A 10,610-nucleotide genomic window follows, 5' to 3' on the forward strand; every position below is an offset into this window, starting at 1 on the left:
CGTCGGGACGAAAAAGCCACTCGACGCAGCCGGATCGATAAAACGACGGAGAGCGTCGCACCCCTCCCCTCCCCTCCCCTCCCCTCCCCACCCCCTGACGGTTTGTTTCGATCGGGGGAAACCTCGACTAAACTCGTTCCTGCCGGATTCGACGAATCGATTAACCTTTCGATACGAATCGGGTCGAATTTTTCACTCGTCTTTGCCCCTGTTTCCACCCCTCGCTTTTCGATTTTACTTCGGCTACGGTCTAGTCCCGATCACTCGCTCCGGGAATGCGGAAGCACGGCTTCCGAGTCGCTCACAATTTTCACGAAACTTCTACCGGCATAAAATGATGTTTGAAATGATTCCATGAATGAACTGTTTAAACGAGGTTTGACGGGAAGTCGGCAATCTTTTCTTGTTCCCTCAAAAGTGATCAGGGTTAACTGATAAGCGGACTAGAAATAAAAATTGTCTGCATCGATTACAAAAACTAAGCAGAATATTATTACTTCACTTCCCAATTTTAACTTTTACCGGCATAAAATGCAATACGATGCAATGATGTTTGAAGTGATTGCATGAATGAACTGTTTAAACGAGGTTTGACGGGAAGTCGGCAATCTTCTCTTGGCCCCTCGAAAGTGATAAGCAGACTAAAAATAAAAACTGTGTGCATCGATTACAAAAAATAAAAACTAAGCAGAATATTATTACTTCACTTGCCAATTTTAACAGATGAGAAATATATTCACGAAACTTCTACCGGCATAAAATGCAATACGATGCAATGATGTTTGAAATGATTGCATGAATGAATTGTTTAAACGAGGTTTGACGGGAAGTCGGCAATATTCTCTTGGTCCCCCAAAAGTGATCAGGGTAAACTGATAGGCAGACTAGAAATAAAAATTGTCTGCATCGATTATAAAAAATTAGTAGAATATTATTACTTCAATTGCCAATTTTAACAGATGAGAAATAGAATATTGACGAAACTTCTGCCGGCATAAAATGCAATACGATGCAATGATGTTTGAAATGATTGCATGAATGAACTGTTTAAACAAGATTTGACAGGAAGTCGGCAATCTTCTCTTGGACCCTCAAAAGTGATCATCAGGGTTAACTGATAAGCAGACTAGAAATAAAAATTGTCTGCATCGATTACAAAAACTAAGCAGACTATTATTACTTCACTTGTCAATTTTAACAGATGAGAAATAGTGTATTGACATTCGAAATTTTTTAAATTTTCCTACAATTTCGAATTTTATCTACCCAATTTTGTTCTAAATGCATAGAGATCTGCAGTCTACTGATAAGTACACCTGAATTGCAACAAACTGGAGGGAAACAGCAATCTATTTTCTTTCTTACTCTGTTTACCAGATTGAAAGTAATGTTATAGTATGTTTAAACTCTTGGCAGACAGAATTATTCGTCGAAAATGAGTTTTCCCATTATTGTATTCAGTGTAGCGAATTCGGTTGGAAGATCTGCAAAATGCGAGTTCAGTGTTTTCACGTTTACCTCGCTGAATGAATTACGGTTATTTTATATATATACTAGTTGGTCTAACATCTAAAAATGATTCAAGTCATTTGGACCAATTTTAAAAAAGTTATTCCGCTCGAAAAGGTGTCCAAATACTTAAACTCTCATCTTGAAACGTTTGTAGCTCATTGGAACGTTGACCGATTTCAATGAAATTTTCAGTATGCAAGTTACGGAAATCAACAAAACGCATTTTTAAAATTATCGTTATAGGCTCAGATAAAAAGGTTGAAAAATCCTAGTTTTTTCATTTTTTTTTTATCATTGCAACCAATTGCAATCTAAAAAAATGTTTCTTTAGTCATTCTCTAGCAAACTAGTTGATCTCACATCTAAAAAAGATTCAAGCCATTTGGACCAATTTTTAAAAAGTTATTCCGCTCGAAAAGGTGTCCCCCTTTAAATTAAAAATTTTAACCCCTTGACATACAATGACGTCTCGGAGACGTCATTCATTTCGTGTGCCATTGTAGACTGTGACGTCTCCGAGACGTCGGAGAACTGTCTTCTGAACACCGGGGAATTGAGCCAAATTAAATGGTATCCTACGGACGCTTCGACGCGCATTTTATTTCTATGTCAAGGGGTTAAGAAAATGAAACGTTTGCTCCCATTCGGGATCCCATTCGGGGCTGATCGACGCGAGGAAATTCGCGTTGTATCGTCCACGTGACACGAAGGGACACGCCGAAAATCACGGCGAGAATCTCTCGCGAGGAGCGCTCGAGCCGAAGGAAATTAATATATCTGGTACAGTCGTTCCACCGAGGAGGGAAAAGATCGACGACCCGGGGAACGTATCTGGGTTAGTAGTCGTCGGCGATTCACGCGGAAACTTCTCTCGCTAGGAGGCCTCGGCGTCGTGGAAATCCGCGAGAGGTGAATCGGCGTGTACAACCGAGCGAGCGTGTGTCCCTCGAAAAGTGAAATTTCGGCCGAGACTCGGCCCGGCCCGGCCCGGCCCGGGCCACGCCGCGTGGCGACGAAATTTCGTCACACGGTTTCGGTCGGGTCGTCGACCTCGCCCACATAGCCCACTCTCTTTCGGTGGTCGTATCGCCGAAATCCCGAAGAGCTTTTTCCGCCGACTGAAATGAAAATAACACATCACTGAATAAGTCCCCGGTCGGACACATATATGGCAACATTGTTGACAGACCCACGTGAATTCCGGGTAGTACTAACCTTCGAACAGTACGTGTCAAAATTTCATGGCGTTCTGACCGTTAGTTTAGAGGTTACAGTCGTTTCATTGACCCCAGTTTTGTCATTTTCAAGACAATGGATAGAAAGGAATTTCGTGTGTTGATTGAACACTGTTTTTTGATGGGGAAAAATACTGTTGGAGCCAAACAGTGGCTTGATAAGCATTATGGGGACTCTGCGCCAGGGAAATCAACTATTATTGACTGGTATGCTGAATTTAAACGCGGTCGTACAAGCACCGATGACGCAGAACGCTCTGGTCGCCCAAAATCGGCAGTTGTTCCGGAAAACATAAAAAATGCCAACAAAATAGTTTTAAAAGATCATAAAATGAAGTTGCGTGAGATAGCCGACACCTTGAAGATATCAGAAGGTAGTGTCTTTACAATTTTACATGAAAATTTGGGCATGCGCAAGTTGCTTTCGAAGTGGGTGCCGCGTTTGCTCACACCGGACCAGAAACAACAACGCGTCGACGATTCAGAGCGCTGTTTCGAGCTGTTCAAGCGAAATAAAAAGGATTTCTTGCGTCGGTGTGTGACAATGGATGAAACATGGATCCACCACTACACGCCTGAAAGAAATTTGGCTGAAATGAAGAAGCGATCGCCGAGACTAAGGCTTATCTTGAGAGCAAAGACAAATCGTTTTGCATAAAGGGCATCGAAAAGTTAGAGGAGCGTTGGAATGAATGTATCACTCTTGAAGGAGAGTACGTTGATGAATAAAGTGGAATTTCTAAAAAAAAATTTGTTTCTCCTAGTTAGACCGGAGACTTATCGAGTGATGTGTTATTTTGCAATTTTCAGCGCTTCGCGGTGGCTCGGGCCCTCGACCGTTCCTCAAGTCTACGGAGACGCCATGTTTACGCGCGCGCGGTCAAATCGAATTATTTTCGAATTTCCGGGGAAAGTAGTCGCCCCGGTCGGATTAAAAGCGACCCGCTGCCGTTAAATTTCGCACGCGCGCCCGGATTAAACGAAATTATTTTATTCCCGACGATGCGGCGCGGTGCGGCGCGAAAGAGGCGGGACACGCGAACAGAGGCTGGCCACCGATAAAGCGCAATTACCACTATAAATTTGATTCCACCAGCGGAGGCATTTCCGTGGAATTACGAATAAATCACCGTTCCGCCCCCCCCCCCCCGTGATATTCTATTAATTTCAGGAACACCGCCGAGTGAATTATTGGGAGTCGATACACACCGATCCCGGCCACGTCGCCGCATCGCGTCGCATCCCAAACGAGTCCCGACGAATATCGCGACGGGTCGAATAGAATCGCGCGGCCCGACGTAAATATTTTTCTTCGGGTCATCGAACGCGCCGCACGCTGGTCTAGAAGTCAGTTCTAGTGCGAATCAATTATTGCGCGAGGAAAAAATTGACATTTTATCTTGAAATTAATTTTAAATATTTGAGTAAAGTGGATGAGTCAGTCAGAGAGAGAGAGAGAGAGAGAGAGAGAGAGAGAGAGAGAGAGAATGCGTGGATAGTTTTATTTTGTTGTAATTATAGGATATTGTAAACCGAGTCCAATTCTTGGCTGTAAAGCTGAATAAAGCAATATTATTATTGTTATTATTATTATATTTTAGTAAAGTAAATGAAACATAATTTACGAAAAAATTTCAATTAAAAAAAATTTTTTTTTAATTTTTTTCTCTAAAATTCCTTCAATATTGTGTCCGCTCACATTCCGTCCGGTAAAAATAGCCTCTGGTAATCCACCAACGCAATACTTAAATTTTCAAAGTTTCAAAATCAAAATTTTCAAAGTTTCAAAATCAAAATTTTCAAAGTTTCAAAATCAAAATTTTCAGTTTCAAGTTTTGAAAGTTTCAAATTCTTCAATTTGAACCATTCTTCGAACTCTAAGCGGGTGATCGTAAATACGTTCACTAAAATATTAACCCTTTGCGCTCGGCGCTATTTGCATTCTAAAACGAAATTTTTCTTCCGTCTTAGAATATTTTCATTTTATTTATACGAAACTGATCCGACTTCCACATATAATATTTAAATGTTTAGTGATCTGTTGAATACAAGTTTCGTAATGTAACAAATATATTGTAATATTTTTTGTAAGTTCATTGAAGTCATGCCACAACAATTTCTAATGGTGCTTCAGAGTCACCACTTGAGTGCAAAGGGTTGAAATGATAATGGGATTGCGGGGGATCGCTTTTTCTCTTTGCCGTTTATGGAGATGAAGTGAGCCTTCAAATGAAATACTTCGCAACGCGTGCAAATTTTGTAAAACTTACGACATTCTAATAACTTTTCTTAAAAAGTATCAGTTCAGAAAATATACCGTAAAGTGTGTGAAACGTAAACCTACCATTTCCAGTTACAGCCGTACTGATTTTATCATGTATAACAAGATACTAATTTATGCACGCTTCAAGAAAGGACTCGATATTTTGAGGTTGTAATTTGTAACACTTGTCTAACGCAGAAAAACCAAATGTGGTTACTGGAATGTCGACAGTCTTGCCAACAATAATGATGTGATTTACTAATTTTGCTTCTGCTATTGTAGTATACATATCGAACTATCATACAAGTATCAATTTTAACAGATTTACGTTAGTTGGTATTTTTTTGAATTCATTCGCGCTAGAACTGACTTTCAGACCACAGTGCGCTGTAGAAAATTTCCATGGTACGCGCATCTTGTTCTACTTCCGTCGGGGTCTATCATTACATTTTTATTTCTTTCATTGCTGCGCGCGGACCGATCCGCGTTCTATCGAATTCGTTTTTTTTTTTTTTTGAACAGAGAACTTTTACTCGAGCACAACAAGTGCGAATGAACGCGGAGATATACGGGGTGTTTCGTTTCTCTGAGAACGGAAATATCTCGTGACGCACTGAAGTTGCGAAAAACATTAGTTCACAAAAATTGTTCGGTACGAAGGGAACAATCGTATGGTGTAATTGTTTTTTCAGGACTCGAATGGTGGGCAGGGAAACGTCAAAGTCAAATTTATTTATTAGAAGAAAACATGCTACATCAACCAAAATTAAAAAATTCTTATTTTATTCTAAGATTACGAAGTTAAAATTTAACTGGCTTTAATAAACAGTAGTAATTGTTTTTGTGGACTCGAATGGTGGGCAGGGAAACGTCAAAGTCAAATTTATTTTTTTAGAAGAAAACAAGCTACATCAACCAAAATTAAAAAATTCTTATTTTATTCTAAGATTACGAAGTTGAAATTTAACTGGCTTTAATAACCAGTAGTAATTGTTTTTGTGGACTCGAATGGTGGGCAGGGAAACGTCAAAGTCAAATTTATTTTTTTAGAAGAAAACAAGCTACATCAACCAAAATTAAAAAATTCTTATTTTATTCTAAGATTACGAAGTTGAAATTTAACTGGCTTTAATAACCAGTGGTATTAAGGAAATAAAGATGTAAACGGGTTGAAAAAGATCCAATGAACCCAGCAGAGTTGGAGAGGGATCGCAGGAATTTACACGTGTATAGACAAGTTCCGAGAAGTTGCACTAATCTCGTATCGAACTCGTTCTATTCTATCGATTCTTGCACGTTTTCAAAGGTTTCGAAGATCTTTGTACGCTTCGGACAATCGTCGCTGGAAATAAATGTTACCTCAAATCGCCCTCTCACCGATTAACCCCCCTCGCACTATGATTTATGATACGGGTAAATTGATTTGAATCTCACTGTCCTCCAAATATCCACAGGAAAATAATACGCGTTTAGCAGTTTTTTCTCTTTTGGAAATCTTTAAGAACCTGACTGAATTTTATACGTAGATCTTTACGCAAGATAAAAATTCTCAGCTTCAATTCCAATAATCTGGAGCAGGATAAAAATTGATTTCTCTTCTAAACGCATTCGCGACCGGCAAATTTTTTCCGTTTATAAGAAAATAATGAAATTCTGAAGCTGGGTGCCGCAAACTTGTATCGGTAAAGCAAGAATTAATTAATGTATCAAATTAATTAATAATTTAAATTTAAATCCAATCCCATCAACCAGTTAAGCGTCTTCGACGTGTATACACGTCAAACCAAATCTCTATTACGGTGCGTTCGACGTGTATACTCGTCCTGAAAAATATAAAATTACCATCGACTATAAAAACTAGAAATTTCAATAAGATACAATAAGAATATTATTATAAAATAGGACCACTAAAAAATAAAATTAAAAAAATAGAAAAATAGAAAAAAATTTATAATAGGACCATTTTGCCTTGCGTTCGACGTGTATACTCGTCGTGAAAAATATAAAATTACCATCGACTACAAAAACTCGAAATTTTAATAAAATACAATAAGAATATTATTATAAAATAAGACCACCAAAAAGTAAAATTAAAAAAAATAGAAAAAAATTTATAATGGGACCATTTTGCCTTGTGTTCGACGTGTATACTCGTTGTGAAAAATATAAAATTATCATCGACTACAAAAACTCGAAATTTTAATAAAATACAATAAGAAAATTATTATAAAATAAGACCACCAAAAAGTAAAACTAAAAAAAAAATAGAAAAATAGAAAAAAATTTACAATGGGACCATTTTGCCATGCGTTCGACGTGTATACTCGTCGTGAAAAATATAAAATTACTATCGACTACAAAAACTCGAAATTTTAATAAAATACAATAAGAAAATTATTATAAAATAAGACCACCAAAAAGTAAAACTAAAAAAAAATAGAAAAATAGAAAAAAATTTATAATGGGACCATTTTGCCTTGCGTTCGACGCATATGAACGTCGTTGCTTCATTTTAATTCCGCACACTGTGGGGGATTTTTAACACTGATTAAAATAAGTTTAGTCGGTTCAGAATAATACAAGAACAGTTCTGAACTCTTCCAATGCTTACACCGTTTCGCGTCTGTCCCATACATGTTTATTATAAACGCATAAAACCTGCGGTCCACTTACAAGACAAGGGGTTGTACTCGCAGAGAACAGTCTCGCAACGAACGGCGCGGCGGTATTATCTCGAGACGGGAATCGGTGATTCGCGCGTGCGCGAGGCAGATTTCGTTCACGTAACCTTGCAGATGGAATCGAGACCGGTCTTCGGGATTAGGATCCGAGTAGGTTCGTCGACCTGCGTCGCTCGACTGATTGCGAGAGAGGAGTCTGCGTCTAGGTGGACGAAAAAAAGAGTCGCGCGCATCGATCGACATTTTCGTCGTTTTGTCCGACGAACGTTACCGATCTCGGATCTTGATCCAAATTCGATTCGACGATTCCGTGAACTGAGTGCGCGTTCCCCAAACAAAAGAAACAATTTCCTCGAGGATCGGGGGAGGGAGGGGGTAGAGAGATTCGTGGGAAGCAGGTAACGAGAGAATTTTTATTGTAGTGACTATTCTTATCGGATTATCGGCTCGACTCGGCCCGTGAATCGCGACGTCTATTGTCGCCCGGCGGTTTACACCCGCCGCGGGGAAAAACGTTTCGGAAAGAAAATCGTTCGAGCTTTTAGATTCCAGACCAGTCTCGATCGATTTCGGCCGATTTACATTCACGCGGCTCGTACGTGATCGGTGTATGCACCGACCCGTGAATGGGAAGAGAGCGTGTCGGGGGTGGGCAAAGGGTGGCGCGCTGGGGTTAAATGCACGTCCCCGTAAAGGGGTTGCTGGAGGACAACGGACGAGGAGAGACCGTGCGAGAGGGACGCGCCATAGAAAAACCGCTCGCTCGAGCACACGGCGAACAAGGACGGGGAGAAAAACACCGTAGGATTTTTGTAGACGGTCGTCTGGCTTGAAAATTTACCAGACCAGAAGGGATCGTACCTCGATCCCGCAACGATCGCTTCGCCGACGCGATCCGGCTGACCCGAAGCGTGCGATTTCAATTTTCGAGAAAGTTATCGCGTCGTTTGTACGCGAAGACGATTAACCCCTTAACTTGTACGCTCGAGGTAATCCGAGCGCGCTGAACAGGCCAAACTGTGCACACTCGAGATAATTCGAGTTGTATTTCATGCTGCTACGATTTTTCACACTCGAGTATAATCGAGAATTGAAAATGACAATGTGAAAGCTCACACTCGAATATAATCGAGAATTGAAAATGACAATGTGAGAGCAGAGAAAGAACATCGTTTTATTGGTATTTATCATTTACATGGGATTGTAAGCTGTAACACTTATTTATTCAAGAATAAAATACAGCCTTTTTCTGAGGAACAAAAGCGCAGTATATAAAAAATTGATCTTTTTTTGGCCGGTTTTTTTTTTAAAAAAACTGTGCGTTAAGGGGTTAAACATCAAATGGCCTGAAGGACAAGTCAAGCAAACACGGATTGGCACTTTCCAATCAATCGAAGATTGAATTCAAGGATTGAATCTTTATGCGAAAGAAAACTGGAGCCACTTAACACGTTCGCGGAGGTGAATGCTGTAGCATTCATTTTCGTAGTGATGCAAAACGACATGAATGCTGTACCACTCAAATTTTAAAGCCAATTTGTATTCATTTAATTTTATACAACCTTGAGTTTTTGTAATTAACCCCTTAACTTGTACGCTCGAGTTAATCCGAGCGCGCTGAACAGGCGAAACTGTGCACACTCGAGATAATTCGAGTTGTGTTTTATGCTGCTACGATTTATCACGCTCGAATATAATCGAGAATTGAAAATAACAATGTGAGAGCAAAGAAAAAAAAATCGTTTCATCGATATTTATCATTTACATGGGATTGTAAGCTGTAACACTTATTTATTCAAATATAGCCTTTTTCCGTGGAACAAAAGCGCAGTATATCAAAAATTGATCTTTTTTGGCCGGTTCTTTTTCAAAAAAAAAAAACTGTGCGTTAAGGGGTTAAACTCGTCAAACGTTCGTCGCATCTAGACTTCCCAGTGCGAGGGGTTGCTATAGAATCCTATCTCGTTGTCTCTCGAGGACGCTGGCCTGCTCGTCGATCCTGCACGAGGCTCCGCCGGTTCCTTAGATCATTCGCCCACGTATCGATCTCCGAGCGTTACATAAACCACCCCCGGCGTTACAAAACCCCGAATCCTCTCGCGGGGCTCCATTCGAATTCTCCTCGAGTCGGGGATGTACGAAGAGGCTGCTCTAACTCTCAAAAGGACCGTTGCCGAATCGTTAAAGGAACGCTGGACCAACGAGACGCGTCGCGTCTTGTCGCGACGTCGAGCGTCGGTGGCTGACGGATCCCATGGTGCACCGCGTCGATCCGCGCGTCTTCGGTTTCATTTGGAACGCATCGGTGCGAGCGAGCGTTACGGTCGCGAGAGAAGTTATCCGAAGAATTAAACTTAGCAGCGGCGATCGGCGCATGCACCCTGTCGGCATCGACGAACAGAGACACAGAGCCGACAGAATGGAAAATCCGAGGACGAGGGAAAAAGCGAGAGACCGAGGGAGGGAGGGAGGGAGGGAGGGAGGGAGGGTGACGATAGACAGATAGGGAAAAGAAGCGGCAGTTCGAGGGAGAAGAAGGGAAGAGAGAAAGCCAGAGAGAGAGAGAGAGAGAGAGAGGGAGAGACACGGCTGCACGCGCTGAAGTAGAGTTGGAGGGGTTGAAAGGGGTAACGAGAGCGCGTCCGACGAAGAGGGGATGAAACGCGCGCGGTGCACCGAGCAGGACGGAAGAGGGAAATGCACGACGGGCGAAGGAGGGTGGGAGGAAAAAGAGGAACAAAGATAGAACGGGAAGGGGAACGAGGGCGGAATGATCGAACGGAGAAAGAAGGAGAAAGAGAGACCCGGACAGCAGGGAGAAAGAGAGAGAGAGAGAGAAAGAGAGAAAGAGGGAGGTTGGAAGAGAAGGAAAAGACCGAGAGCGGTAGCACAGCAGGGTGGGCGAGGGAGGGTGGGTGA

The sequence above is a fragment of the Halictus rubicundus genome, chromosome 2, assembly GCF_050948215.1.
Source record: "Halictus rubicundus isolate RS-2024b chromosome 2, iyHalRubi1_principal, whole genome shotgun sequence".
NCBI lineage: Eukaryota > Metazoa > Arthropoda > Insecta > Hymenoptera > Halictidae > Halictus > Halictus rubicundus.